Raw genomic sequence first — 9,182 nt, 5'->3', positions numbered from 1 at the left:
TGTATTATGGAATCCAATGCGTATTCTTGTATCTAAGTTTATTTATCAACATGGAAACCGTGAATGTAAGGCCATATGTCCAGTAACTGTGAGGTCTGAAACTTTATTTTGTATGTTGTACACTGTTGGTTATCTTATAAATCTCCAAGTGAGAAATGGAAAAGAACGCAGTCTACCTATACCTGTTATACGCACTACGAAAGTACTTTTGCTTTAGTGATTACAGTTCGGTCTGCATCACCAGGCCCCAGAACATAACCAAGCACAGCAACCCACCAAGTAATGTGGCATGCATCGCCCTAGTCACTATCCACCCACCCCGACGACTCTCTAGCTCGGCGGCTGCAAAGTCCAGCGCTTTGGCTAAATACGAAGTAAAGCATAAAGAGCGACAAGACAGTTGTCCGTTTTCCCTTGATGATGCGCCTCCTCTTCCGCAAGGCAGCTGGGCTGTAATATTGCTCATGCAGCACAGATGTAATGCTGGCCAGGTACGCAACCATGTTTATATACACAAGGACACAGAAGAAAAAGGCGAGTACCGGAATTGAATTGAAAAGAAACTCTCTTGAATTCACATATTTATAGAATCCCACGTTGTACATAACCAGGAAGAAGGCCAATATGTAGACCATGGTATAGGCCAAGACGACTGTAAAAACCCAGACGAGAGTTACTGTCAGGTGCTTCCAAGACCTGGTAACGACGGTCAAAGTGTTCGCAAAGGAAGCTTCATTGGCCGAAGTCACCGTGTACATGACCGCCGCAGTGGACAGCATCCAAAATTCAAACACTCCATTCGTCATTCGGAGCGGTTGAAAGCCCCTCAATTCCACGGTTACCGACTGTACCGGTTTAGTGATCAGATAGAAGAAGTCCTGATATGATTTATAAAGCGCCAGAGGGCCGGGCATCTGGCATAGCACCGGAGTTGCAAAGGCCAGAGGGAAAAGCAGAGTGAAAGCGAGAGTGCGCACTAGGTCACGGCGGGAGGAGCAGAGAAGGGTACTGAAAGCCTCTTCCTCACCGCCGAGTAACTGGAGTTCCTCTTCTCCTCTTTCCATGGCTTTTGCTTTGACGGCGAATATCTACCGGAAACTCTGAACCCTAAATAAATTGTTGCCCCGCCTCCTCCTGCTTTTGCTAAATCAAGTTGCTTGTGGGATTCTCTTATGGATAATAAATGATCCAGCGATGGGGCAGGCTTGGTCAACCTCACTTCAGTGTGGATGAGATGACTGTACATCTTCAATTTTTAGCTTCTTTAACTTGTGGCAGGAGCGATGGGGTGTAGAATCTTTTATTGTTTTGTGGAAATTTCATTTTCCATTACAGGTTTGTTTGTCTGCACTTATTTTTCTGTGTTAGGCTGTGATTTTTTTGTTAAGAGCAGAGGCGCACAACATACCAACACAATTCAGAAACATTGAACATAAGAACATCTGAACACTTACTTCATTAACAGATTAAACAGGTATATATACAAGTTGAAGAAGTTTCTGGAGATCAGTTGAGTCGGTGGCTTGCTGGAGAAGCTTCCCTGTTTTCAACGGTTTCTAGAATCAACGTTAAATCGCTATTGAACATTTGTGGCAGGTAGTTGGAATTAATTAGTTTCTTCCAACACTCCCCCTTAATTCCAACTACATATAATAAACAAGACACTATACTCTTAATGGTCATGCCTGCTGGTCTAAGTCTCAGCTAGGCTTACAACATAATTTGGATTTTCTACAATGTACAACATATTTCTACATATTTCAAATTTAGCCTTTCCAAGAGGCTTGGTGAATATGTCAGTCACATTTTCATTTGTATTACAATATGATAGGTCAATTTCTTTTGACTGCAATTTTTCTCTTACAAAATGATGTTGTGTTTCAATGTGTTTTGTCCTTGCATGATATATAAGATTGTTTGCCAATTTGATAGTGCTTTGATTGTCACATCTGATTACTGTAGGTGCTTGTTGTGTTTCTCCAACATCTTCAAGTATCCTCCTAAGCCATATTGCTTCACAGGTAGCACCACATAATGCTTTATATTCAGCTTCAGTGGATGACAATGAAACAGTTGGTTGTTTCTTAATGCTCCATGATATTGGTCCTGAACCAATATTGAACACGTATCCAGTAGTAGATTTCCTATCATCTGGATTTCCAGCCCAGTCAGAATCAGAATAACCTGCCAATTCAACATCAAATTCATCAGTATACATAATACCAAAATTAAGTGTTCCTTTCAGATATCGAAAGTCTTTCTTTGCTGCTTTCCAATGGCTTTCACAAGGCTTAGCCATGAACTGACTAAGTATGCTGACAGAATATGCTATATCTGGCCTAGTAGTGGTGAGATAGTTCAGACTTCCCACCAGTTGACAATACATAGTTCCATTCACCTCTTTGGTTCCATCATCACTGCACAATTTGACATTCTGTTCTAAAGGAGTAGATGTTACCTTGCATTCAATCATATTGAATCTTTTAAGGATTTCCCTTGTATATTTGCTTTGTGTAATCAATGTCTTACCAGGCTCCCTCCAAACTTCAAGACCTAAACAATAATGCAATTCACCAAGATCCTTCATCCCAAATACATGTGACAACTGATTTTTAATTTCTTCAATCAACTTGCATGCATTTCCTCTTACGATTAGATCATCAACATATACAGATATCAAAGCAATATTCTTGTCTTTATCTTCCTTGATGTATAAGTTAGGATCATTCTTGCTTCTCATAAAAGAAAGAATCAATTTTCACATACCATGATCTTGGTGCTTGTTTCAAGCTATATAAAGCTTTCTTTAACCTGCAAACCAAATGCTCCTGTCCCTGTTTACAAACCCTTCACGCTGAACTAAATAAACTTCTTCTTTTAACTCACCATTCAAAAATGCAGATTTGACATCTAAATGATGCATTTTCCAATTATATTTTGTAGCTAATGCAATCATGATTCTAATTGTGTTCAACTTAGCTACAGGTGCAAAAGTATCTTCATAATCAGTTCCCTCCTGTTGTGAATATCCTTTAGCAACCAATTTAGCTTTATGTTTATCAATACTTCCATCAGCATTAAATTTAGATTTATAAAGCCATTTGCATCCTATGGGAACTTTGTTTTTAGGTAATTCTGTTAATTCCCATGTGTCATTCTTCATTATAGAGCTATATTCTTCATTCATTGCATTTCTCCATTCTTCATATTCTTTAGCTTCATCATAGCTTGAAGGTTCTACAACATTCATAACCTGAGACATTAATGCATAATCTTTATATTTTATAGGTACCTGACTCTGACGTGATGATCTTCTTGGAGTTTTATTGCTTTCATCTTTATTTTTTCTTTGCGGAGTCTCCTCTCCTCTTCTTGGAGTATCATGACTGCTTGATGCTCCTTGCTCTTCAACTTGTATCTGTTCCCGTGCTTGTTCCTGTTCTTGTTCAATGCTTGGATCTAATTTGACATAACCATCAATATCATGGCACACACTAGTATTATTTATTTTATCACCTTCATTTGTATTCTCATGAAACACCACATCCCTACTTGCAAGCAGTCTATGTGTACTGGGATCAAACAACTTGTATGCTTTATGTTTATCACAGTAACCAATAAATATGCACTTAATTGATTTTGCATCAAGTTTTCTTCTTTCATCTTTTGGAATATGAGCAAATGCATTGCAACCAAAAACTCTTAAATGACTCACTTTTGGTTTGTACCCATAAAATGCTTCAAAAGGTGTTTTAAGCTCTAAACTTGTGGTTGGACTCCTATTTTTTAAATAAACAGCAGTATTAATGGCTTCAGCCCAAAAAACATTAGAGATATTTTTACCTTGAAGCATACTACGTGCACATTCAACTAAAGTTCTGTTTTTCCTCTCAGCAACTCCATTTTGCTGAGGTGTATGTGGCATTGTAAATTGTTGCTGAATCCCGTTGCTTTTACCATATTGATTAAATTCTCTTGATTTGAATTCTCCCCCTTGATCAGATCTCAAAATTTTGATGTAATTACCAGTTTGTTTTTCTACCATATTCTTAAATTCTTTAAAGTACTCAAAAACATCACTCTTCCTTCTTATGAAATAAACCCATGTATACCTAGATCTATCATCCACAAAAATAAGAAAATACCATGCTCCACCAATAGATCTAGTTTGCATAGGTCCACATACATCAGTATGAATTAGTTCAAGTATTTCCCTTTGCCTTTTTTCTTTATGTATAGGAAATTCCTCCCTATGTTGCTTGCCAAGTACACATGCTTCACATTCAATATGATCATTCTTCAAGACAGGAAGCCCTTCAACCATAGTGTTATTTTGAAGTAGCATTAAATCTTTGTGATTTAGATGTCCATACCTTTGATGCCATAAATCTACTGTTGACATTGTTGTAGATGCCAAAGCTTGATGACTTTTCCTAGTCACATCTAGCTTATATAAGCCTCCAACTCTGGTTTCTGTGGCAATAACTTTGTACTTGTCTTGAATGTCTTTCACTACACACTGTGATTTAACAAATTCCACCTTCAAATCTTGGTCAGTAATGGTAGAAACATAAATTAAATTCTTTTTGATATCAGGAACATACATCACATTATGAATCTGTTTCTCTTGTCCATTAGGCAAATTCACACCTATTACTCCATAACCTTGAACTTTAAGTGATCTGTTATCTCCTAGGCAAACATATGTTCCATCAATATTTTCATGATATTCATCAAACCACTCCTTATTACAAGACATATGGAGTGATGCACCAGAATCAATGAACCAAGCATTCTTATCATCATTTTCCACAGACAATGCAGCATCAGAAACAAACAATTTAAGATTTTTAAATCCATCATTGATATCTTTGTCCACAAAATTTCCATTATTCCTTCTGTTTCTTTGCGTAGACTCATTATATTTCCTTTTATAACAATCTTTAGAATGATGCCCAGGTTTGCCACAATAATAACACTCATCATTTCTCTTTGGAAATTTAGACTGTGTCATACCTTTTTGCTTTGCTTGAAACTTGCCTCCTTTGTTCTTGTCCATGGCTTGCCTCTATATGGATATTTTCTCTTGGCCACCAATGCCAAATCTGAACTGCTAGAGCCCAAAAAGTTCTTCATCCTCTCCTCCTCTTGTAGAAGAATTCATGTCAATTCATCAAATGAAGGGGGTTTCTCTCTAGCTGCAAGACTTGAAACAAAAATTTGATAATAAGCCATTTAATATGATGGTGGCTAAGTCAGTATTAGACACCTTTTCACCAATATCTCCTAACTTATCACTTAAATCTTTGACACGAGATATGAAATTTCTTATACTTTCATTTGCTTCCATTTTTAAAGATAAAAGCTTAGTCTTCAAAAACAAGATCCGATTTGTATTTGTTGTTTCATACAAACCCTTCAACGCATCCCATGTTTCTTTTGATGTCTTACAATCTCTGATATGAGGAGTAATGTTGTCATTTACGGACATACGCAGCAACACCTTTGCTTTTGTCTCCCTTCTCTCCCAATCTGGAATAGAACCTGCAACAGTGGGTTTGGGCTCATCCCCACACACAATGGACCACAAACTATTTCCTTCTAAAATAGTCATTAACTTAAATTTCCAATTCACATAGTTTTCTCCATCAAGTTTGGTGGATTCATTCATATAATTATCAAGCAACAAAGTTTCCATGATAGAAAAAAAAACTTCCTCAAGTCACCAAAATGCCACCAAATCTAATTCAAATTTTACTAGATCTCACACATGCACCATAAAAAAAAAAATTTCTTTCACAATTTTCAATGTTTCCTTACTCAATAATAAAGTGTCAAGATAAACCAAAATTCTGACCAGAAATACCATTGGACTCTTATTTTGTGGTTTATCACATCCACTGTAATGGTACCTCCACACTCCTCTTTAACTATGAACCTCCACACTCCTCTTTAACTACGAACCACATATCTCTATAAAAAAACAATTCATTTTTTTTTAATTCTTTTCACCTCAAAGGTAGTGTCAAAAAACATTCAACATGCGTTTTTTTCTGATAATACGTGCAATATAAATACATGAACAGCACAACATCAAAAAATATCGATTTAATTGCAATGGCAATCGACCAACCCCTTTTCCTTCAAACGTAAAAGAGAAACCATACAGAATGAAACATAGAAGAAACATATGATTAAATCTATGAAATGGCAAGAAGAATCACAGGCAACACCAACCAAATGGATTACTAGATCGAGCAGTAAGCGCAGCACTTGTGTTTGCAGTCAAGGTGCATCCTCTGCTGCCACGGCCAGTACAGCCAGGACCTCCCAAGCGCACAACGCACAGCTCACCACACTTCTGCTGTGCACACCAGGCTGAAAAGAAAAACAGATCACCAAAACGTTGTTGCTGGTCTGCTCCAACGCAAGAATAAGTAATATTGAGATCTATACAGACCCAGCTCACAGCTACAGCTCACTTCACAGCAATATCTCACCTCCTTGTACACTCCACCGAGCCTCACACAGCTCTCGACCTCACAGCTCACACCCTCAGCTCTGATACCATGTTAAGAGCAGAGGCGCACAACATACCAACACAACTTAGAAACATTGAACACAAGAACATCTGAACACTTACTTTATTCACAGATTAAACAGGTATATATACAAGTTGGAGAAGTTTCTGGATATCAGTTGAGTCGGTGGCTTGCTGGAGAAGCTTCCCTGTTTTCAACGGTTTCTAGAATCAGCATTAAATCGTTGTTGAACATTTGTGACAGTAGTTGGAATTAATTAGTTTCTTCCAACATTTTTCACTCCGTGTGTGGATTTATTCAAAAATATTTTGTGAAATGTCAAATCTAAATAAGACCTATTTTTTATCTTTCAGTTTTGTTTTGAACTTTCGGGGTTGCTTGCATAATTCCAAAACTTTTGATCGCCTGCATAGTTCCAAATCTTTTGACATGAGAGGTGCATACTTGGTAGAGAAACTAAACTTTAAAATTTTGATGGAGCATATTCATCTCTGGTTCTACTCGTTAGAAATAGATAATTAATTTAATAGATCTTTATTTTTTAATAAGATTTCCTCAATTTTAATTAAATTTATTTTAAATTAATTTATTTTAATTATTAATAATTATTAAATGCATGAGTTTCACTTCATTATTGAAAGAATGAAAGTTTTAAGTTTAATAATTAATTTAATAGATCTTTTAATAAGATTTCCTCAATTTTAATTAAATTTATTTTAAATTTATTTATTTTAATTCTTAATAATTATTAAATGCATGGTAGGAATTTGAGTTTCACTGCATAATGAAAGAATGAAAGTTTTAAGTTTGAGATTTATTCTAATGTGTTATTTAATTAAAAATGTATGGTTGTTCTCAATGGCTCTACAGATAATGTTATTACATAATTTTACATTTAAAAAATAGTAAAATAATATTTTAAATTAACAAATAAAAAATAATAATAATATTGGAGATAATTAAAATACTTTAATTTGCATTTTAATTTTACATAAAATGTAATTTCTTCACAACTTAATATGGAGGTCATAGAAAATAGTATTATTTATATTACATGATGTGTAATTCATTTTACATTCAATTTACATGTGATATTTAAAACAAAAAAATATTGAATTGTCTTTAGTGAAATTTTTTGAAAGTTTCTCCTGTCAATTTTTCTGGTCTAATTTCTCTAAAATCTGGGAGTAATTTCTTGAAATCACAAGCTTGATGGGTAACCCCTGCACAATCTAAGTGCCCTAAGGGTTTTTCAAGGTGTTGAATCCATATATATAGTCAAAAAACCAGTTTAAATAACACAAATCAAGATTTCACCTCAAATCAAAAGTGGCATTAAAGAAAACTACAAAAATTATTATTAACAAAAAGTACTTTACTATTAACCATAAGTAAATTATCTCAATGTTCATATTTAATAACACAATTTTATATCTAATTTATATATAGAAAAACAAAATACTTTAAATTAAAAAAAATTATTATATTTTCACTTCCCATCCCTATCATAAATAATCGTAACCCTGCGTAAAAGTAATTCAAGATTAGTTATCAGTTATTAACCGATTCTTGATTTCCATGGAACTGAATGAGGGGAGACAACTGTTTCTGGCGTTATGCTATGTTGTCTAATAGGAGAAGCCGTCGACTCAGCGGTCAGTTTTTCGAAAGCCACTGCATGCACGTTTTGCGTGGAGAGAGAGTGGGCGGCCTCTGCAACGGTTGATCAAATCAGGCAGAATTGAAACCCTAATCTTTATCACTGATTTTGCTGCCTGCACCAGGAGGGTGCAGTTCGGATCAAAGTGCCTTGCATAATCTTGTGATGTGTTTTATTCAGGGCGTTGCTTTATAGTCCGACTTTTCTCTTGGATTTTGTTACAATTTTGCTCAAGTAACATCTGTTCATACTGGTGACGTTCACCCCACTTACTTTCTCTGTTAATGTGATAGATTATTATCCACAGTAGACCACATACAAGTTCTGGAAATCGCGTTTGACTGCCGAAGCCACGATTATCTCTATACTTCTTCCGCATGGAAGGGTTTATGCCCTCTCCCTTATTGGTATGCACACGATTATGGAGCAGGAAGTATACTATTCTCGGACAAAAAATCACTGTATTTCTTTGCTCCTAGCTACCTCCTCGCAATGTTAAGTGGTCTCAAAACCCTTCTCAGGTTTCCATCGAGCTCCAGGGCGTGACCATGTTCTGGGTTCCAGACCCTGCTACGGTTTGCATCCCGTGCAGGTACAGCGAGGACTCATTCCTGTGTGGAGATTTCTGGAGGCGACTCAACGGAGTATGAAGATTCCGAGATCGAATCATGGAAGTCTGAAGTTTCCGAGATCGAACCCTGGGAAGATGAAGATTCTGACTACTGACTCTCGGGAACTGACTGCTTTTTGTATATACTTTCTCTGTAGTTAAGTTAACCTCAAATCAGCAGATGGTGACTGTTCTTTGTATGTACATGATGATGAATGGTCATGGCCGGTTCTCCCCTTAGGGCTTTCTTGGCATGAGCAGAGGTGTCAGACAATAGGGAACAATTAGTCCTCTGATTGGTTGGGGATAAATCTTTCATAAGCTCGGCTATGACAGGTATCGTAGATGTTAAACATTTGATTTCCTTGCT

The 9,182-nt window shown here is 36.3% G+C and overlaps 1 pseudogene; it reads right to left on the bottom strand.

Moving 5' to 3' along the window:
* Positions 1-220: 220 nt before the first annotated feature.
* On the bottom strand, positions 221-8,581 carry LOC149219195 (uncharacterized; annotated as a pseudogene).
* Positions 8,582-9,182: the final 601 nt, after the last annotated feature.

The sequence above is a fragment of the Pinus tabuliformis genome, chromosome Q (genome assembly GCF_031772625.1).
Source record: "Pinus tabuliformis cultivar Carrire ecotype Pingquan chromosome Q, CPIR1, whole genome shotgun sequence".
Classification (NCBI taxonomy): domain Eukaryota; kingdom Viridiplantae; phylum Streptophyta; class Pinopsida; order Pinales; family Pinaceae; genus Pinus; species Pinus tabuliformis.
Note: the sequence above shows the minus strand (reverse complement) of the source record. Positions and strands in the feature narration are given on the sequence as shown.